Source organism: Glycine max, chromosome 2 (genome assembly GCF_000004515.6).
Source record: "Glycine max cultivar Williams 82 chromosome 2, Glycine_max_v4.0, whole genome shotgun sequence".
NCBI lineage: Eukaryota > Viridiplantae > Streptophyta > Magnoliopsida > Fabales > Fabaceae > Glycine > Glycine max.
Window position 1 is genome coordinate 36,693,697 of NC_016089.4, and position 24,063 is coordinate 36,717,759.

The 24,063-nt window shown below is 34.7% G+C and overlaps 1 long non-coding RNA gene across 1 annotated transcript; it reads right to left on the bottom strand.

The window, feature by feature from the left end:
- Positions 1-16,143: 16,143 nt before the first annotated feature.
- On the bottom strand, positions 16,144-22,826 carry LOC100808710 (uncharacterized). The gene is made up of 3 exons (XR_005887704.1): positions 22,699-22,826; positions 22,509-22,592; positions 16,144-16,265 (listed from the first exon to the last, which is right to left on the bottom strand). It is a non-coding gene; the product is annotated as an uncharacterized lncRNA (long non-coding RNA).
- Between the last annotated feature and the right edge of the window lie 1,237 nt (positions 22,827-24,063).

Genomic DNA, 24,063 nt, shown 5'->3' on the forward strand with positions numbered 1-24,063 from the left:
CGAATGAAGAAGGAAAATATTATTGTCCTTGCATCAACTGTTTGAATGGAAGACGACAATTACTCAATGACATACGGGACCATCTATTGTGTGATGGGATTAAGAAGAATTACACAACGTGGATATGGCATGGTGAAGTGACAGACATGCAGAGTGGGTCCCAATCTGAACCGTTTGATGTAGAAATGGGAGATCGGTTAGAGGACATGATTCGTGACCTTGGACAGAAGTCTTTCCAGCAAGCACACGCCCCTGTGTATGAAGGATTGCAGAGTGATTCTAAGAAGCCTTTGTATGCAGGCTGCAAGAATTCCTTAACCCTGTTGTCTGCTGTGTTAAGTCTGGTTAATGTGAAGGCCAGGTATGGGTGGAGTGACAAAAGTTTCACCTCACTGCTTGAGGTAGTGCACAATCTGCTTCCAGAGGACAACACATTGCCTAAAAGTTACTATAAGGCGAAAAAGATATTGTGTCTGATGGGTATGGAGTATCAGAAGATTGCTTGCCCCAATGATTGCATACTGTACAGGCATGAATTCCAAGAAATGTCCAAATGCCCTATCTGTGGGACTTCACGGTACAAAGTCAAGGATGAAGAGGAAAGCAATTCTGATGAAAACTCCAACAAGGGTCCCCCAGCGAAGGTTTTGTGGTATCTTCCAATCATTCCAAGGTTTAAGCGTCTGTTTGCTAACGAGGATGACGCAAAAGACCTTACATGGCATGCAAATGGAAGGATTTCTGATGGAATGGTCCGTCATCCGGCTGATTGCTCCCAGTGGAAGAAGATTGATGGTTTGTATCCGGATTTCGGGAATGAGCCAAGAAATCTTAGACTTGGACTAGCCAGTGATGGAATGAATCCATATGGCACCTTAAGCACTCAACACAGTTCATGGCCAGTTCTACTAGTAATTTACAATTTGCCTCCTTGGTTGTGCATGAAGCGAAAATACATGATGTTGTCTATGATGATATCGGGCCCAAGACAGCCAGGAAATAACATTGATGTTTATCTAAGTCCGTTGATTGAAGATCTGAGAAAGTTGTGGGACGAGGGGGTTGTAGTGTTTGATGTTTTTCGCAAGGAGAAGTTTGAAATGCGTGCAATGCTTTTTTGTACCATTAATGACTTTCCAACATATGGGAATCTCAGCGGTTACAGTGTTAAGGGTCATCATGCATGCCCCATCTGTGAAGAAAATACAAGTTACATACAACTTAAACATGGGAGAAAAACAGTCTACAGTAGGCATCGCCGCTTTCTAACACCCAATCATCCTTACAGACGACTGAGAAAAGCTTTTAATGGAAGTCAAGAGCATGATATTGCGCCGATACCGTTGACTGGTGAGCAGGTATATCAGCGGGTTGAACACCTGAATATTGTATTTGGGAAGATCCAAAAGAAGGAAAAAAGTCAAAGTTGCATATGGAAGAAGAGGTCCATTTTCTTTGATCTTCCGTACTGGTGTGATCTTGACGTTAGACATTGTATTGATGTTATGCATGTGGAGAAAAATGTCTGTGATAGTGTGATTGGGACGCTCCTTAACATTCAAGGCAAGACGAAGGATGGCTTGAATACCCGTCAAGATCTAGCTGATATGGGTATACGATCACAGTTGCATCCAAGGTCTGATGGGAAGAAAATTTACTTGCCCCTAGCCTGCCATACTTTGTCCAAGAAGGAGAAGATAAGTTTTTGTCATTGTCTTCGTCGGGTGAAGGTTCCACAAGGATACTATTCAAATATTAAGAGCCTTGTGCAGTTGAAGGAGCTTAAGCTTGTAGGGTTAAAGTCTCACGATTGTCACGTGCTCATGCAACAATTGTTAGCCGTGGCTATACGAGACATCTTGCCAAACAAAGTCAGGTTAACAATAACTCGCCTGTGCTTTTTCTTCCATTCTATATGTAGCAAAGTCATTGATCCAGTCATGTTTGATGAGTTGGAAAATGAGGCCGCAATTATACTATGCCAGTTGGAGATGTATTTTCCCCCTGCTTTGTTTGACATCATGATTCACTTGATTGTGCATCTGGTCAGAGAAATCAAATGTCGTGGTCCTGTTTATCTACGGTGGATGTACCCGGTTGAGTGATACATGAAGATCTTAAAAGGGTATACAAAGAATCTATATCGTCCAGAAGCATCTATTGTTGAGAGGTACATTGCAGATGAAGCCATTGAATTTTGTTCAGAATACTTAGAGAAGGCTAAAGCTGTTGGGCTTCCTGAGTCTCGGCATGATGACAGAGTGGGTGGTAAGTGTTCAAGAGGATTGCAGGTGATCACTCCAAGTGTAGAAGATTTGTTACAAGCTCACTTGTATGTCTTGAACAACAGTAATGAAGTTTTGCCATACATAATTAAGCATGAAGCTTTAATCAAACACAATAATCCGAAAATGTCAAAGAATTGGGTGTTGAAAAAGCATAACAAGACTTTCTGTGATTGGTTTAAAGATACAATCTTTACAGATGAGAATGCTTCAGAAACATTAAGAAAGCTAGCAGATGGGCCTAAAAGAAATGTTATAAGCTGGCAAGGATACGACATAAACAGGTATTCATTTTACACAAAAGCACAAGATGACAAAAGTACAATGCAGAACAGCAGGGTCACCCTAAGGGCTGAATCTCAACACTTTGCAAGTGTCAATGACGCCAATCCCTGTGTAGCTTCCATCCCTTACTCTGGGTTCATTGAAGAAATTTGGGAGCTTAATTATATGAAATTTACAGTATGTGTTTTCAAATGTAAATGGGTTGACAGCAACACCGGTGTGCGCACCAATGATATAGGATTTACCCTGGTAGATCTAAAGAAACTTGGTTACCACAATGACCCTTTCATCATGGCAGAACAAGCTAGACAAGTATTTTACGTGCAAGACCCTTGTGATGAAAGGTGGTGCGTGGTTCTGCAGGGCAAAACAGTTGGTGTTAATGTAGAAGATGATGATTCATACATGGACACCTATGTTAGTCCTTTAACCGCTCAAATCACTGGTAACATTGTGGGAGAAGAAGAAGCTGACGACGTTCATGCTAATCGAAATGATCATGATGAAGGAAAATTGATTAACATCCTCTAATGTAATTTTCTGCAGAGACAGAGGTCACCAAACCTAGTAAGTGACAGCTACATTTTTCTCTGATTGAGGCATCGGTTTTTTGTTTCAATTTGCCTCCTTAGGACTTCATCCAGCTCATGTTTGTCACCAGTTTCATCATCCACCACCCTTTTCTTCTCTGGCTTCTCACGTTCATTGTTGTTAAACCCATATTTATGCTCTCTTCCCTTCATGTCTTGTTTTATCACAACTTTAGCTGAATCTCCCATCTTCAGCATAGTTGAATCTCTTGTCTCATTCTCCAATGACACACTTTGATGGCTTGTATCTATTTTCTTCGTATGGTCTAGTGCTTCAGCTTCAGAATGCATAAAGCAATCAGAATTTTCCAGTGATCACCAAAGGCTTCTGCATCATCATTGACACTCTCCACCCTCTTTAGTTTATGCTTCTGTGTTTTCTTTCGTGCCTCCTCGTTATAAATCTCAGCTTTATTCGAGGTTGCACTAGAACGATCACCACCAATCTATGCTTCTTCCTCGTCTATCAGGTCAATATGTTTCCTTTCAACTTTTGTTTTGTAAATTACAGTGTAGTTTACAAAAGCAAAGGTGAAATGAAAGATATTGAGCTGGTAAAGGAGGAACAGGAACGGATTGGTGCTGATCCTTCTAGTGGGACCTCCAATAAATCTAAGAATTATAAGGAGGAAGCACGGAAGAAAACGCAGAAGCATAAACCAAAGAGGGTGGAGAGTGTCAACGCTGATGCAGAAGCCTTTGGTGATGACTGGAAAATTCTGATTGCTCTATGCATTGTGAAGCTGAAGCAGTAGACCATACGAATAAAAGAGATATAGGCCATCAAAGTGTGTCATTGGAAAATATGACAGGAGATTGATCTATGCTGAAGATGGGAAATTCAGCTAAAGTTGTGATACAACAAGACATGAAGGGAAGAAGGCATAAATATGGGTTTAACAACAATGAACGTGAGAAGGCATAGAAGAAAAGGGTGGTGGATGATGAAACTGCCGACAAACATCAGCTGGATGAAGTCCTATGAAGATCCTCCTCATTCTCAAAGAGGGGAACAAGCAACAATTTGAAGGTTGTACATTCAGGAACTAAAGAATTCAAAATAGCTAGTAATAAGAGGGATTTTTTTTTTGGGATTTTTTGAGCATCAAGAGCGGCTATGCAAGAAGCTTGCACTTGAGGAGGGAAGGATATTTGCAGCTAATGAACAAGTTTCTTGACTATTTGTCCTTAAGATTTTACTGTTTCTTTTTGCTAATATGTAAATATAAATGGTATAAGGTTATTCCGTAAAAACATGGTCTATATTTACTTCTAAGATTGTTAGGGGTAAAAATGACCATGTCCCTATGGCATAGCCTTATATTATTTATATTTACATATAAGAAAAAAAAAAACAGTAAAATCTGAAGGACAAATAGTTAAGAAAGTTCTTCATTAGAAAATCAAATTGTTGCTCGTTCCCCTCTTTCTTTTCTGCAAAAAAGAAAATCAAATGCTGTGAAAACATGGATGAAGTCCTAAGAAAATCAATATCAAAGAAAACATGGATGAAATCACAATTAAAAAGCACAACTACCTATCTTTCAGAGTCCTTTGGTTAATTTGTCTTGTCTCCTTATGTGGTGGGGTTTTGTTTAATAATGTTATACTTTTGCCTTCCAAAAAAAACTTATGACTAATCCTCTTTTCATTAATCCAATTTTGTATATTATTGTATAAAAGATCATGGGTTCTCCACCTGCATCCACTACTCCTCCTCCTCCTCCTCCTCCTTCTCCTCCTTCTCCTCCTCGTCCTCCTCCTACTTCGAACGCATCGGCTTCGACGTCTGCCGTGAAGCGGACACGCAAAGCCTCACGCCTACGATCGTTGTCCACTAGACCACCTGGTGTTGAGAGACCAGTGGTGCATGTTGATCCTGCTACAAGGAAGGCCGACGGTCCCCACAAGAAGAAATTAAGAACATATTTGGGGATTGTGGCACGTGATAAGGTGGACATCACCTACGAGAACTGGAAGGAGGTCCCTACTGCTCAGAAGGACCTGATTTGGGAGGATATTCAGGTATTTCTCTTTTCTTATTTGATTGTGTGTAATTAATAGCCAAAAAATTTCATTATTGTAACAAATAAACTTTGTTTCATGTTGTTAGGCGGAATTTGATATCCTAGAGGCTTCTGACAGTAGGACGAAAAGGAAGTTACTACAGACCGTGGGGGAGAGATGGAGACAGTTTAAATCGGACCTCACGAGGAAATGGGCCCTTGCAGCCGATCAGAACGGTGTCGAGGACACTGTCTGTGACAAATACGACATCAGCAAGGAAAAGTGGGCCCAGTTTTGCCAGACTCACAGAGACCCTTCTTGTGAGGTATGTTCCTTTGCCATTTAAGTTGTTTTTCATATTAAGCATGATGTTGTTATACTTCATTCTACCCATTTCAAACATTATTGTCTCGTGGGGGTTATGATTATTTGGAGCAGAAGCTCCTCCTGGTTGAGAAGACCAAGAACAAGATGCAGGAAGCTGCACAGTCAGGAAGCGTTGATGGCGTCATCGACCCTCCATCCCTGGTCAGACGCCACATGAAGTGGAAGATGGCCCACACGAAGAAGACAGGGGAGATGACGACTGAGGCCACAAAGGAAATCGCTGAGAAGATTTTAAGTCATTTTCAACTAACCATTACAATTATGTTTGAATATTTTGAGAATGCCATGTACCACTGTGTGTTTTCTGTGCAGGATTCGTTTGAGGAGCAGGCCACACATGGATCGTTCGTCCCCCATGGACGTCAGGATGTTCTGGCCGCTGCTATTGGACGTCCAGCGCACACTGGACGTGTCCGTGCTGCTGGAGCCGGTGTCACCATCAAGCAATACTTTGGATCAGCTCCACGGATGTCCCACAGCGCTTCCTCCCTGCCTCCTGACGAATTACAGCAGCTGACTCAGCAGATTAGGGACCAGCTAGAGGAGTCCATCACAGAGAAAGTGACGAGGAAGGTCATGGCATCCTTCCGCCAGCTTCAGTCATAGATGCAATCTCAGGGACCTCCTGAGCCTCTAGTTGGTCCTGGTCCCTCCGGTCCTCGGATGAGCACAAAGGGGAGTTGTGTTGATCCCTCAAGAAATGATCCTGAGACAGGTGACTTTGACAGATGCGGTTTGTACATAGAAGCAGATCCTGCCCGCCTGGTTGCCGTGGGGAGAGTTTATGAGGGATCCACTCTTGTTCATAACACTCCTTTATTGCCTAGCCAAGTAAAGGTGAGTGTGGACGAGGTTAGAGATGCAGATGTTGCAGTTCCTATATCCACTGTTGAGGTTTCCTTAGTAGGGCAGGCAATTCACACCTTCCTTGCTTGGGCGACACATCTGATCAAGTCTTTATCAAACCAGGTACTTATTGTCCTTACTATATGTTTCTTCTTTTTTAAATTAATTCATTAAGTGTGCCTCAAATTTGGCTATTTAACTTTGTTTCATGAACAGGTAGTTGTGTCTCCGCCAAAACCACCTCCGAAGCCCGATCCGGAGGTCGATGATCCGCTTTATCTGATGACATTGACCATCCCAGAGCTTTTCTTGAGGCCTTATCAGGTTAGATGGGATGCCACCGTGTTCGGGGTAGTTAATCCAGATTTCCCCCTGTACATAAAGTACGAAGACCTCTCCGAAATCGCACACGGTGGTCAATGTCTCAGCATATCAGTGTTACAGTTGTGGATTCTGTAAGTCTTTATATAAAAGGCTTTTATTTACCTAAGTTATGGCTTTCAATTCATAAATATTTAACTTTGACTTAACATAAACAGGCATCTCACTGAAACATGTATGCGAGCGGGGAATTCTGATATCTATGGATTCCTCGAACCTCATTCCATTCAGAGGTCTAGGCAATCGCAGTTTGAATCTGAAAGTTACATAAAGAGTTGGATGCAGAGTTCACAACGCGATGTGTATCTTGGAGCCTACCTAAATGGGTAAGTCACAAAATAAAAAAATTTAATTAATGTTTACTAATGTACTAACCCATTTTAGGTTCCACTGCAGCGGACATTGACAGATGGTGGTCATCCTGCCCAAGGAACACTTAGTTGTCTGGTTTTGTTCATTGCATAACAGGCCAGACAACTACCTTAAGGGGATTATTAATAGGTTAGTGTTCTTTTCAATACATTTGCATTGTAATACCTCAACGTACAACACCAGTTTTTAATTGTTACTCATATGGAACAGTGCTATCAAGGGTCTTGATGATGCTCCACAGCCTAAATCAAAGGCTCCTGCTAGGTGGATTGTCGTCAAGGTATGTCATTTACATAAAACTTCCACTTATATATATTTCTTTATGTGTCTGTACACTAGTTGTTTAATTAATATCCAAATTTCATTATGTATTTAGTGTAATAGACAAAAAGGAACTACTGAGTGCGGCTACTATGTCATGCACTGGATGTCCACCATCATTTTAGGAAGTTTTAGAAATAATTGGGAAGCGGTAAGTTTATTTCAAACAAAATCGATTTATTTATAATTTGTTTTACATTATTAACTTAATATGATTTATTCAATCATGCAGTATTTTAACGACCCTAGACCATTGGAGCCTGAGAGATTAAAAGCATTGCGGATCCAGTGGGCACATTTTTATCTCCGAGTTAGAGATCAGGCCTAGGATTTAGGGACATTTTTTAACATTTTTTACATTTTTTACATTTTCTATGTAACATGAACATTGAATTCATTTGTTGATTGTTCTTTATCATATATAAATCTTCTATTTGATGTTTATTATCATTAAAACTGCTTGAAAGCAGAATAAAATGTTTCTTTGCTGTGAATTGGGCCTCCTGAAATTGCATTTGACAGGTATAATTTTGGGTTTACTGTAAAAATAGAAAGTATATATAAAAAAAAATATTTGAAAACAACATCGGTTATTAACAAAAACCGATGTTAATATCATTACCAACATCGGTTATAATACATAACCGATGTTAACGTTTGTATATTAACATCGGTTTTTGGGGAATAACCAATGTCAGCGTTTGTATTTTAACATCGGTTATCTGTAGATAACCGATGTCAACTAGTGTATATTAACATCGGTTAATTATAAATAACCGATGTGAATATTTGAATATTAACATCGGTTATTTATAGTTAATTGATTTTATACACAAAGAACTACACCAAATAAGTGTATGCATCATCAACTTGACATCAGTTTTCTAGAAAAACCGATGTTAAGGGCATATATTAACATCGGTTTTTCTCGAAAACCAATGTTAAACTAACATATTAACATTGGTTTTACTGGAAAATCGTTGTCAACGTTCATCATGCGTACACTTTTTTTGCTGTTGTTCATTGTGTTTAACATCGGTTATTTAAAGAACCGATGTTGTCATATGTATGTTAACATCGGTTCTCCAAAACCGATGTTAACATTCATACATTCAACATCGTCACTTTCAACATCGGTTTTAAAATCGATGTAGAATGTTCTAAATAACCGATGTTGAAAGTGTATTTTCTAATAGTGATGTCTTCTTCTATTTTGGTTACTGGTTTGTTAAAAATAGCCAAAATTTCTATTAGGTAGAATCGTTTCCAATAGTTGGATTGTGCTAACACCTTTAGCACATCTTCGTCATTTTTCAATTCTGTTATTTCATATTCAATTAAATTTTTTGAATACTTAGCATGACCTGGTTGTCAAAAGAACAATCGTCTGACCAATTGTGATCCGTGAATTCCACAAGGAGGAACCCCTATAGGTGCAACTTGCTTGATTAAATCCATGAGTTTGTCCATGCTACATCCCGAAGGAATGCCAAATCTTATTGAATTTGTTCCAGTGAAGGAGTAACCCAAAATCCCACCTTGGCGTGATATGTTCCACTTCCCGTTGTAATACATAATTGCATCATGAGTAGGAGTGATAGTGGATTGAAGCAGGTTGAGTATAGCATCTGGTGTTCTATTGATGGTATATAATAATTCTATAGGGCCAACACACGAGTATTGCTCATTGCGCATTAACATCATGTAAACATCATCATCATTTTTCAATTGTAGAGATTGAAAAAAATATTATTGACCTGCATCTATGAATGGTTGTCGGTAGTAGATTTCATCCCCTAATTGATCGTTGGTTAGCTGAAGGGTCTTGTGCATTTTACACTTGAGTGTATCAAAAGAACAGTCATTAGGAATTCGCATTGGTGTAGGAATGGAACTTTGAACATAAACACCAGCTTGTTGTGAGTGATTGATCCATTTGGAAAAATGAAGGTCAATCTTGAGTTAGCAATGGTCTGGCTGCTTGTTTCTCCCAAAAATGACATAGTAATAAGATTGAATTTGGTTTATGAAGGTATGTTGTGTGAAATTGTGCATTTATATTAAGGGTGTTTTGTGTTATTTATAGTTGTATGAGCATTTTTCCACGTTGATGTGTACTAGAATCTTATAAGGTTAGAGTTGTGTTCCTGCTAAAGGATTCTCTAGAATCCAATGTTTCTTTTTTCTTGGTAACTGATGTAGCATACGTCCATTATAATTTTCAGAGTGAAAAAAAAGATTCTGAGTTATCCATTTTATCTCAATTTTGCAGGTGGGACATTTAATTTTTCAAAGACGTGTGCAAATTGCAAAGTGTTGTCAATTTGGACGGTGATTTTTCCCATGTAATTAATGCAGTAGACGTCCGTGATAATTTTTAGAGTGAAAAAAAAGATTGATTTGTCCATTTCATGTCAGTTTTGCTAGTGAGACATTTAATTTTTTAGAGACATATGCAAATTGCATAGTGTTGTCAATTTGGACTGTGATTTTTCCCTTGTAATTAATACATCAGATGTCCATGATAATTTTCAGAGTAAAAAAAGAGATTATGAGTTGTCCATTTCATGTCAGTTTTGCTGGTGAGACATTTAATTTTTTAGAGACGTATACAAATTGCGGAGTGTTGTCAATTTGGACTGTGATTTTTCCCTTGTAATTAATACAACAAATGTCCATGATAATTTTCAAAGTGAATAAAGAGATTATGAGTTGTCCATTTCATGTCAGTTTTGCTGGTGAGACATTTAATATTTAGAGACGTGTATAAATTGCAGAATGTTGTCAATTTGGAGCAGTGATTTTTCCCTTGTAATTAATGCAACAGACGTCCATGATAATTTTCAGAGTGAAAAAAGAGAATATGAGTTGTCCATTTTATGTCAATTTTGCTGGTGAAACATTTAATTTTTTGAAACAGTGTAGTGTAAATTCCAAAGTGTTGTGAATTTTGACAGTTATGTTACCTTGCCACCTACTACAATAGAAGTGGGTAAATTGAAAATTGCTAACTTAAATTTAAACAAAAAATTTATTTCATTACGTAAAGTGATCACTGAACACGGACATAAGACACTACATGAAATCTCAAAGAAAAAATAACTAAGACATAAATGATTCATAGATTACCAATCCCATTTGAATATTGTTTCGTGGGATGGAGAGATGGTACTTCCTTCGGGCTCAGAAAAGAAGTCAGTATCACTATTATGGTTTTTGACCCAACAAGTCTCGTATTCATTTGATAAGTCCTCAAGATAGGAGGTTGAGCCATGTTGGTTGCTTGGTGGGTTATTATTGTCACAAATTATGGAAAATAACTCCATAAATGGTACTGATGAGTTGTTGTAAAAAATGTTGAACATTTGTCGAACATCAGCATCGTCTTGCTGAATAAAAGATGTATACATATAACGTTGTCCTGACTCAAATATAGGGTACCAAAAATGGAGATGTTGGATATGTTGTTGTGGTTCAATGTTTAATTTTTGGTGAACAAGTTCAAGCAATTGTGTAAAGGTTATGACCTTGTTGACCATGAAAGTTTTTGTGTTGTTACTAACGAAGGTGGTGCCCTCATTAGTGTTGCAGATTTGGCCCTTGTAGTAATAGTTGAGTGACACATTGTGGTAAGGATTGAGATAAAAATTTGAAAGTGTTATGAATGTCTTTAGCTGTAGTGGTATTTATAGAATTTGCTTATATTTGGGTGAGTCACTAGTTAATTGTGTATTTAGATGAACGGGTAAATGAACACTTAGCATATTTGCAAGGGTCCATAATGTGTGAATTGCAGAGTGTTGCTGGTGAGTCAATTAATTTTTTAGAGACATCTGCAAATTGCAGAGTGTTGTCAATTTGAACTGTGATTTATCCCTGGTAACTGATGGAGCAAACGTCCATTATAATTTTCAGAGTGAAAAAAGAAATTCTGACGTATCCATCTCATGTCAGTTTTACTGGTGCGACATTTAATTTTTTAGAGACGTGTGCAAATTGCAAAGTGTGTCACGAATATATTTTTTTTGGATTCTTTGACAATCAAATTATCGAAAAAGTGTGTCACTAATATCATTAATGTGTTGGACATAATTTTAAAAAAAAATGTAGAACATGGGCACTTAAGCATAGTTGCAAGGATCCAAATCATAGTTTTTTCGATTTTGTAATTCTATTTTGAGGTGGTTTCCCATGGAACTGATGCATGATATATTTTTTTGGATTCTTTGATGTTCAAAATATGGAAAAAGTGTGTCACGAATATCATTGATGTGTTAGACATAATTTAAAAAAAATGCAGAACATGGGCACTTAAGCATAATTGCAAGGGTCCAAATCATAGTTTTTTCGATTTTGTATGTCTATTTTGAGGTGCTTTTCCATGGAACTGATGCACGATATATTTTTTTTGGATTCTTTGACAATCAAAATATGGAAAAAGTGTGTCACTATTATCATTAATGTGTTGGACATAATTTTAAAAAAATATAGAACATGGGCACTTAAGCATAGTTGCAAGGGTCCAAATCATAGTTTTTTCGATTTTGTAATTCTATTTTGAGGTGGTTTCCCATGGAACTGATGCACGATATTTTTTTTTGGATTCTTTGATGTTCAAAATATGGAAAAAGTGTGTCACGAATATCATTAATGTGCTGGACATAATTTTAAAAAAATGTAGAACATGGGCACTTAAGCATAGTTGCAAGGTCCAAATCATAGTTTTTTCGATTTTGTATGTCTATTTTGAGGTGTTTTTCCATGGAAATGATTCACGATATATATTTTTTTGGATTCTTTGATGTTCAAACTATGAAAAAAGTGTATCCTAAATATAACTAATGTGTTGGACATAATTTTAAAAAAATGCAGAACATGGACACTTAAGCATAGTTGCAAGGGTCCAAATCATAATTTTTTTGATTTTGTACTTCTATTTTGAGGTGGTTGTCCATGGAACTGGTGCACGATATATTTGTTTTTGGATTCTTTGATGTTCAAACTATGGAAAAAGTGTATCACGAATATCATTAATTAATGTGTTGGACATAATTTTAAAAAAAATGTAGAACATGAGTACTTAAGCATAGTTGCAAGGGTCCAAATCATAGTTGATGAAACCGTTATAGGGGTACTTAAACATATTTGATCATATTATCACAACATTTTATACTTCAATGACCAAGACGATGACCAGTTCCATAAGGCGGCGGATGCCGATATGTCGCAGATTTCTTCTTTCCTATATGATTAGTTCTCCCATGTCATGATGTTAGTGTTGTTCTATGTCAGTATATTCAATGTGAGTTGTTATAGCTAAAGAACTTTGTCCTTGTTCTCCAAACGAATGTGGTGCATTGAACTGTTGCAAAGAAGCTAAATATGATGCCGCAAAATTTGGTGTATTCAAATCGACGCCAAATAAATTGGTCATCCATTCACAGTTGGTTGTGTTAACTGACTCGCCAGTCTGGCCAAAATTTTGATGAACAGGTGAAGGAGTACAATACATTGACTGAGGATGTGGAATTTCAAACTGTGTTTGTTCAACACTTGTCCCTACAACATTATGGTTAATTGCTGTGCGTGGATCATTTAGTTGTTATGCAACAAACAATAACAGAGTAGTGTTTTTTCTATACCATTCCATGTACGCTAGTGTATGTGCCACTATTCCTTTAACCCATTGCCCAATTAAAACATCATTACGTTTGTTTTTCTAGATATTAATCCACTTCTCATGATATTCCATCCAATCACTGTAATGATTGTCTCGCATACCAATTGTTGAAGTCGATCAAGATTCATAGGATCAACATGGATATCTTGTTGTAGTCCAAATTGTAGCTTGACCCAGTTTGTTTGATGTCATTCCACAATCGAGAAACAAATAATTGCAGTAGATGCAGACCAAATCTCCATGTCTTTGTATGCATGTCTCAGTAGGTATTATTCAAATCCTCTGTATGGGACTCAAGAAAACTAAAATATATGCAAACAATGCAACATTAGTAAATGTTAATATGTACATATTGATGGTTCAGTTCATGATAGTATTATACCTCATGGCTCTCTATATGATCTATACGAGATCTATATCTGACCAAGTCACCATGAGGTGTGACTCATGGTTTGGCCCTATATTCTTATCTACCACCACTCCATCTGAAATGTAAAACATACAAAACCAATATTCATTGTAATGTTATAATACGCGTCATTAAATTAAAAATTTAGATTTTGCTATATGTAAATAACCTTTTAGCCCGTGGATAAGTTGTTTCGGGTTGTGGGACTCTTGGTGCAATAAAAGGCATGCGGTACCAGGCCATGACTGTAATAGTGTGGCACAACCACCCATAACTTTATCAACCTCTGATGATGCTCGATATACTTCTCTATACAGTTTTGCTAAACAAGCCAAACCCCAACTATATTTTTTTTATGTTGTTCAAATCACGTAATAGGTTCAAATACATTAAATGAACTCTATTTCTAGATTTATCAAGAATTAAAGCATCGCCAATCATGTACATTATGTAAGCTCTACACCTGCATTGTAGTTGGTGTGTTGTTGGTTCTTCCCGGGACTATGGTCGCTGCTCAAACAAAATCTGTGTTTGAGGGAGGAGAAATCGTACCGGGCAAAAGAATGTTTAAACATGTCTTTTGGTCATTTGGTCCATGCATTAATGGGTTTGCATATTGCAAACCTATAGTACAATTAGATGATACATGGTTTTACGGGAAGTATGTTGGCACACTATTGATAGCCACAACACAAGATGAAGCTAACCGTATCTTCCTAATTGCATACGCCATTATAGAAGAGGAGACAACTTCAGCTTGGGGGTTATTCCTAAAGAATTTGAGAAGACATGTTACTCCACAAATTAATATTTCTCTCATTTTAGACAAACACCCCTCGATTATAAGTGCGCCTACAACAACCCAAGTAACTTATAGGTTTAGGACACATCCCATTTCTTTTGCATGTGCCACATTGCACAAAATTTTGTTCATGATAACTCAAACTGCAAACATTTAAAGAAACCACTCATGCTGGCTAGTGAGAATCTATTTTATTGCTTCGTTAAACTTTACTTTCAATCAAATTTCATAACGTAATAGATTGATTGAATATTTACAGGTTATGCATACATGGAGAAGATGCACTAGCGACATCTTGGGGATATCCATGCGAATAAGCCAAGTGCAGCTGAATGGCTTGATCAATTGCCCAAACAAAATTGGGTATAATGCTTCGATAAGGGGAAACGTTGGGGACATATGACTACCAATTTGTCTGAGTCTGTTAATTCCATGTTTAAAAACATAAGACATTTGTCGGTGTCATTGTTGGTTGAGGAGACGTACTTCAAGACCGCACAACTCTTTGCTATTAGAGGTCGGTCAAAAAAATCAGGCAATGATCAACTCGGCTCATAGTATTCTGAAGTCGTCTCTGAGGCAATGAGTAACGGTCAACAAGAATCAAATACACACATTGTAAACGAATTCGACAGACACAATCACACATTTATTATAACAGAGACTCAATCCCCACTTTAAACACCCAGACCACTTGAAAGGTTGGTTTAGAGTAATGTTGCAATCCCAAAAGTGTGGTTGTGGTGAATATCAGGCTAAATACTTACCATGTTCTCACATCATGGCTACCTGTAAATCTGTCAATGTTAATCCCATGAACTATATGTCACCGCTATTCACTTTACAACACATTTTGCACGTCTACGACAACTCCTTTGGTTTAGTGCCACATAAATCAATGTGGCAAGAATATGAAGGAGATAAGTGGGGTCCTAATCCAAGGAGAAAGAGGACTGCAAAGGGTCGTCTCGTTTCACCAGGTGTTTCTAGTGAGATGGACGGAAACGAAAATAAACGGAAAAGTAGAAAAAAAATGTTGAATTTCCGGCAACATGGCCATAACAAAAACAATTGTCCTAACATATTTTCATCTTAAATTTTTCTTTAGCCAAATGTGATTGTTTAAGTATTTTATTGATAATGTAGTATAATGTTCTTCTATAAATAAATTGTTAAACAAAAAGTATTATCATTTTTAAATAAATCTAATGACATAAACAAACAAATTATATTTAGTAAAATAATAATATTAAAAGTTTTAATTTTTTTTACTAAAATAAATATATTATTAGACAAAATTCAGAAGTTTAATATAAAGTGGTAAAAAAATACCCACAGAGGGGACCTTATCAGCAAAACCAAAAGCCTTTACAGCAACAAAACAAATAAAGTTGTCATTCAAGAATTTGAGTAAACACTGAACTTTAGAGAGCTTGAAGCAAAGACAAACAAGAAATTATAAGCCAGAATACACAAACTGTAAATTGCCCCATGCATTACAGAAGTTTAATATAAACATTTATCGAACACACAATTTTTCTAACTCAATTGGAAGGAGAATATTATAATTTTTATTATTATATTAATTATGCAAATGATGAATCCCGTTCAGCAGGAAGGCAGGGGAAAAAAGAATAAAAACCTGACGTAACAACAGATTGAAATAATCTATAATCAAGCCAAGATGTTAAAAATGGAAATACACATGACCTGAGACCTTCACATGATGGAACGTCTTAAAAAATTTCAGGGATAGAAATTAGTTTGTCATTTGATTGATTACATTACATTTATTAAAGAAGGTATCACAAGACACTCGGGAACTTGTATAAGCCATAGGAAACAATCATGAGCCGCGGAGAAGATTTTAGGCCCATTATGTCCAATCCCCAATTCAATCCTGCAGATAGGGATTTTACAGAGGGAAAGATTATTGAATGAGGATTTTATGCATTACATTCCTGAACACAAATTAACAAGTAAATCAAAATGATAAACTAATAAGTGACTATGTATGTATTTGTGTGCATGAGCCATGAGCTCTCCTCTCTTTAACTCAAATTCTGATGATGAAGGTGGTGGCGGCAGTTGCAATTTGCAACTATCTATCTCACAGTTTCATTTAATTACTCAGAACTAAAATAAATATAAATTTTTGCTTACCAAAAAGTGGACTTATATTGAAAGTTGAAATGGAAATGGAAAACACTTAGTTAGTTGGGAGAAGAGATGAAAAGGATCGAAGAAGACGAAGGTGTTGAGAATTAGTACCTGTAATAATGGGTAGAGATTGTGAAGTGTATATAAAATAATTATCAATATAATGTTATGATTGAAGGAGGAGAAGAAGGGATTGCAGCGAGTGATATGAGAATAAAAGAGAAATCAGTTAGCCCTTATAATGTACATGTGATTGTGAGGGGTAGATCGAGGCTCACGCACACGTTACAACCAAACTAGATCACACTGTGTTCTGACTTTAAAAAAAAAAAAAGATTATACTTGTATTTCATTACATCATATTTTTAGAGATAAGTTTGATTATTTATTTAATTTTTTTGAAAAATTATTTTTTTGGTAAGGAAAAATAATTGGAAATAAAAAAATATTATAAAAGTTATTTTTAAACTGAAATTGAACACAATAAATTAATTAAGATTTAATACTCATAGGTTTTTCTCTGTTAATTAATTAGAAATCTTTTTAATGTAATTATTATAAAGGTTAATAATTTTACTATAATGTAACAATACTTCCTTCATTCTTTTTTAATGTGTAGTTTAAGGTTGTTAGATAGAAATCAAGAAAAAAATATACTTTTTTCTTGATATTAATAAAATAGTCATGAGAATTTTTTTTATCTTTTTTTCATTTCACAATAAATGCATGTGTAAGATAATTAAATACTAAAAAATAAGTGAAGGTATAATTGACAAAAAAAAAAAAGAATTAATTAATGTGATATTGAATAATGCGCAAATGAGAGGTAAATAGAAATCATTTTTAAAAAAATCTGACACCTGAAAGGGAAAAGAAACAGAGGGAGTATGTGATATATATATATATATATATATATATATATATATATATATATATATATATATAATGCAACAGTTTTTTCAAACCTTTAGAAATAATTCAAAAGAATAGAAAAGAGAGAAGAGACTAAATGGAGTGACTAGAAAGTGAGGAGAGAAAAGAAACATAAGGAAGAGGGAAAAAAAAAGAATAGAAGCTTGTTCATGATTTTTTTAAATATTTATTTTTCTTTTTAGTATATAAAAATTAGGTTATGTTTGACAAAATTAGTTAAAAAGTTGATTGAAAGTTGAAAAGTTAGTGGATAGCGAAAACTGAAAAGTTAATTTATTAAATTATAAGATTGTGTTTGACAAACTATTTCATTAATTTAACTTATTGCATTATAAGGTTGTGTTTTAGTTATATTTTTTTAAATAAATCATGATTTTTTTTTATTTTACACTTTTCATTTTTACCGAACATTTATAATTTAATAAACTAGCTTTTAAGCTCATTTTGTTGAATGTGGCAAAAGTATTTGATAAAACTAGTTGCTAAAGTAGCTAACAAGTATAAAATAACAGGAAAAAAACAAACACATGATTTATTTTAAAAAAGATCATAAAGAAATTGAATAAATGTATTGAGGATAAAACTGGAAAAAAATATAAAAAGCTAGAAGCTAAAAAATGTTACTTCAATTAGTTTTTCAAAAAAAGTTAGAAGCTAGTTTAACAAACCATCAAACAATTTTTGAACTAGTAAAAAAAGTTAGAAACTAGCTAAAATGTTTTAATTATAATTTATCTGAGTTGAAAAATATTTTCTATTTTTCTTTTTTTCACTTTTTATTACAAAATCATAAATTAATTCTCTATTTTTATATAATTATATAAAATAGTTAAAATAATTTTTATTATTTATTATTTTCTATTCTATTTTATTATTTTTATATAATTTTAAAATAAAAATAAAAATTATTTTCTTAAACCAAATTATCTTAATTTTTATTAACTTTTTAGAATGTGTATTTAGTCTAACTTAATTCTTTTTTGTAAAGGGAGAAAAACTATAAAAAAAAAAACAAAGTAATGAATATTATATTGTTCGATGCGGTGCATTAATTTTTTACAGATAAAAAAATAGTGAACATCTCTTAGCTTGTTTAAATTGACAGATAATAATTTTGAAAATAATAGATTAAAATGAAAACGAATATTAATATTAAAAGTAAATACAAATAATTAAATTAGAATAAAAAAACTTAGATTTTGTGGAGTAAGATAGATGTACTCGCTTTGATATAACTATTAATTAATTTGACACCACTAATAAGAGAGTTCATAAAAAAAATTTACTAATCATTTCATGTAAAGATAGGTAATTTGATACCAATAATTTTATTTTAAGATAGAGATTTGGCATTATTTTTATAACAATAAAAAGTACAACAAAAGCCTTTTTTTTAACCGAGTATAACTCTACCACAAAAAATACAAACCATTGATGGTAAAAAATAACATATAAAGATGGTGCATGATCATCTTTGAAGCTAACGTCGTTGAAAGTTAAATACTTTCGACGATAGTTCAGGAAATACCATCTTAGAAAAACCCTACCTTCTAAGATAATGTTAACGTAAGCACCGTCTTCTAAAGGTTACTTTCTAGGACAGTATTCACATAAGCACCGTCTTCAAAAGATTGTTTTCTAGGACGGTGCTCACGTTAGCACCGTCTTCTAAAGGTTGCTTTCTAGGATAGTATTCATGTGAGCACCGTCTTTGAAAGGTTGCTTTCTGACAGTGCTTAAGTAAGGACCATCTTCGAAAGCTTGTTTTCTAGGACGGTGCTTGCGTGATGAATGTTGTCATTGTCAACCCTTTTGGGATGATGAGTTGAACCAAGGAATTGAATTGGTTACCATCCCTCACATATCAAATAGGAATGTTTATAGTGCTTCAGCAGCTGAGTATCACGTATTCAATTACTCAGATTATCAAACTGGTAATGGAAACAATGAAATAGAAGAAGAAATTTATGCTTCTGTCAAAGTTTCCAATCCAAGGACTGATTGTTCCTCACCAATAATAGAACACATAAGCTACATTCAAGGGCCATGACCATGCCCCAAGAGAGGCACAAAAACAACAAACATAAGATGTTAAGGACATATTCCTGTCCCTCTCCACATCCTAGTCATGTTCATCCTAAGTTGCCAGACTATGATGACATAGCTGCCAAGTTCACTGCTCTCTAGAGAGAGCGCATGGAAAACATGGACTACAGTAAGGACCAAAACAAGTAGAGGAGGCATATATAAAGCATTGTATAGTATTGGCCTATTAAATTTTTAATCACTCATTCCAATATTATTTATGAGATTGTTTTTAGATATCACTATATATTCTTTGGAATTCATCCATGTAAGATTACAATTTAAATTTTACTATCTGTAACAAATATGAGAAGGTTGCCAATCAATAGAACCATTTGACAGTTAGTTTCAGATTTTCATTAATTGGTTTGTGCTTTAAATGACTATGTCAGAAACTTGGAATAATGTCAATACAACTATACAAGTATGTTCGTCTACTAGACTATCATACTCTTTTTTGGCTCTTGGAACCTTTAAGAAACAAAGGATTTAAAGGGTCCTAAATAATTTTATTACCTTATTACTAATGATTTTGTCATTAGAAGACAAAAATATAGCCCCTTCATCCTTATCTATGCTCCATTTTCCCGTTAAGAAACACATGCACAAGGACAACAACATTGGAAACCTAGCAGCCACAGAGATCTATGCTGCAATTTGTTTGCTTGAGATGTTTGGAACACTTCTCTCTACTTTTTTCTACCTTCCTTATTGTTTTCCTCCTCTCTTAGTTTTCTAGGCTAAAGACTTCACTATGCTTCTATCCTTAATGCTCGATCCTAGGCACATACATAATCGTGTTAACTGTAGGGAGCAAATTCGTACACCAGGTTATACGACAGTGCTCCCATTTTACTTTCAAGACACTGGTTCTAACACACAAACAAAAACTTGTGTATGGCAACATTTTGGCATCTTATATCTTGTTTGAATCTTGCTTTGATACATTGAATGTTGACAACTTTAGCCTATATTAATATCTATTATATGTAGTTTGTTGTTCTTTCATTTTCCCCTAATTTTTTCTTAGTGCTACTTTCATTATATAGTGCCAAAGTTGTAGATACCATGTTAAAATGAAACTTTTTCGTTCTTATTAATGATAATTACATTGAATTGTTTTCTTTCCTTTATCTTTTTTTATTATTTATTTGATTTAATTGTCTTTGTCCAAAATTCCTACTTTGTGATATACAATTATGCCTCAAATATGGAGAAATATATTGGTGTTTCTATGAATGTAGATTGTTGGAATATATGTAAATATATTAGTCAATCCTGTAATTATGGTAATTAAGAATTAAGATATTATGGTAATTAAGAATTAAGATATTAAGGATCCTCGTAATTATTTTATAAGATGATACAGTAAATATATTAGTCAATCCTATGATTGTTTATAGCGCCTTTGGTGTGTCATTTAATAGATTTTTCTCTTCTTTCTTTTCTTTCTCATTTCAACATGGTATCTTGAACATCATGAGAGGCAATCCTAATCTGTGTTTGCCTGGTGGACCCACGGTTGGCTGATGAAAAATTTTAATATGTTGTTCCTAGTAACCATGTTTCTACTCCAGTTCATTATCAATGAGCACTTTTACTTACAATATTTCTAATGAGTAACACAATTTATCACCAGGGAACCTATAAGAAATTTACATTTGGAGATCCAAGAGAGAATGGAAATCTTGGAAAGGGAAGAAAAAAGTTGTAAGCAAGCTGAAACAATTGTGAACATACCAATTAACAAGCTTAAGCTATTGGTTTTATATCTAATAAGTACTTTTAAAAACAACTTGCTTTGCTATTTTTAACACTACTGCTATTCAACTGTATGCTTAACTAAGGCTTGCACTACAATTATTAATCTTTAAGCTAAAAATGACATCTCAAGCTTGAGAATACATAATGTTATGGTTGAAATCAGCAAGACAAACATTGGAAGTTTACCGACTAGTGCTAGATAATTACCTGACTTACTTCTAACTCTAATCATTATGTAGAAGCTTATATTAGATAAACCTTGCCATGATGAATTTATGTTACTCTTGCATATACACCACTCTACACTCAGTCTAATACACCCTTACCCTTTTACAATAGAAGTGATTCCTAGTTCCTTAGTTCTTCAAAAATATTTTAAATTAGCACTAGGAAAATTTCTCATATCTCATCAAAGTTATCTTTTCACGTCAAGATACTATATGGAGATTTTCATATTTTATGTTGTATGTTGCTTGTAATTATATCTTTACAATTCTAAACCAAAGAATAATTGCATTCTGTTAAAGTGGTGGCAATACACTATTAGAAAATATGCTTTCTACATCGGTTATTTATGACTTTCAACATTGGTTTTTGAACCGATGTTGAAAGTACCGACGTTGATAGTATTATCGTTAACATCGGTTTTTAAAAAACCAATGTTAACATAAAATTACCAACATCGGTTATATAAATAACCGATGTTGCTAATATGAATTACACCCAAAAAATGTATATTAATGTGAAAAGTTAACATCGGTTTTTTCAAAAAACCGATGTTAACGAATGTGTTAATGATAAGAATCAATAGTTTTTTACATAAACAACACTAGATAGACTAGACACTGGATTTAGAAGAATAATTGTTAAAGAAAAAGTAAACTTTTGCTAAAATAATTCACCATAAACACAAGCACTCGAATATTTTTAATCCTAATTTGAAGGGAACTCAGTGAAAGAGTCATCCCAGTCATGTATATATCTACAAAATAAAATGAAATCCCGTTTAATAATCCCCAACGAGGGTTGACTCAAAACGATTATGATTTTAACCAAGTTGTTGCTTTAGCACACTACAATTCATTATTAAATTAATCATCATAAAAATATAAAACAGTTCATTATTTTTTTTAAAACAGTGAGAATTGTATTGATTTTGAGAGGAGCAAATGGAAATAAGAAAGATGACATGGTTGCTGACCTCAAAATCCCACTCTGCATATAAGTTAGGATCATTTGGGTTGCTCCAAACATAAGCGCAAACTTGTAACCTTTCAGACTTGTCCTGTACAATTAAATTTAGCATTCAGAGATTAGTAACGTATTTTTGGGAAACGTAACATTTGCCTCGTTTGTTATAGAAAGAGAAATAGTAAACAAGAGAGACTGACCTTCAAGGAAACCTCAACATCAGTTCTAGTATATTCAACATCCTTGAACTCATCTAAGATATCTAGTTCTACTCCGGAGATACCAAGAAGCACTTGATTAAAAATAAATAAAAAATGGTTAATAACACTCTTCTGTTCAAGATTTGTTTTAGAAAGGGAAAAAAAGATAAATACAAGGATGGATGCAATATATTAGAATTAGGAGGAATATGTAGAAAGAGAGACAGACCCTGCCATTAACTTTGTTGTTTTGGACGGGGAGAATAACGGGATAAATGCGACCTTTGCTCTTAAACCTGTGACTGCAAATCAAATACTATCAAGTTAGAGAAGCGATAAAATCCGTGGTCATAAACAATCACCTAGCTAGTTAAACTTCAGCGCACACAGCACGTAGAACAGACAGGGGCTACTCTACATGATGGTCCTACACTCAAGTCATGAGTTTTTCCTCAAATTTACATCGAGAGTTTTGTGGCTTAAAACTTGGGTGATTTTACTAAACCCTCACAACTAAACATTCATGTTAAAGGTTTTGTGTGTATTAAAATTTAAACATATATTAACATATAAAATCAGTTTTACAGCTAGAATCTCCATGTAGTACAAGGTTCCCAATCATATTAAATAAATTTATTTACATACAACACTTTTATTAACTTGGTGAATATTAAAAAACCTTCCAACAACACTCTCACCGTAGTGACCATTATGGACTAAACAACAATCTCTACAACATTCAAGTAGTTCATCAAATTCATATAATCATATAGTTCCCTTACAACCTAGGATTTGCTGCGAAGCTTCAAAGGAGGAAGATTTTTTACTTTTTCTACTAAGCTCCATTGTTCTTCTCTCCAGCAAGCACGAGGTAATATTTTTTTTTATACTAACCCAATTCAACAGCGAGAAAATTAAAAAACAATAAAATGAACTATGATATTTTACTTTAGCTTCTCAACCATATAATAACATTTTCTTTTGAAAAGCGAGAAAATTAAAAAGCAATAAAATGAACTATGATATTTTACTTTAGCTTCTCAACCATACAATAACACATTTTCTTTTGAAAATCGAGAAAATTAAAAAACAATAAAATGAACTATGATAGGTTTAGGTTTAGGGCTTACCTTGAGAAAACGTAGAAATTGGTGCAGAAGTAGGAATCGCTAGCGAGAGAGCTTGAGTTCGAAGAGCGATAACGAGAATTTCAAGAATGGATCAAAGGAGCGAGCAAGTGATTGCGGTTCGTTCGTCGAAAGGGGGTTAGGGTGACTCTGTTGTTATTGGATGAAGGAGCGAGCAAGTGGACTACATTCACATTGCAAACGACTACTTTACTCATTATCAAATTATATATAATAA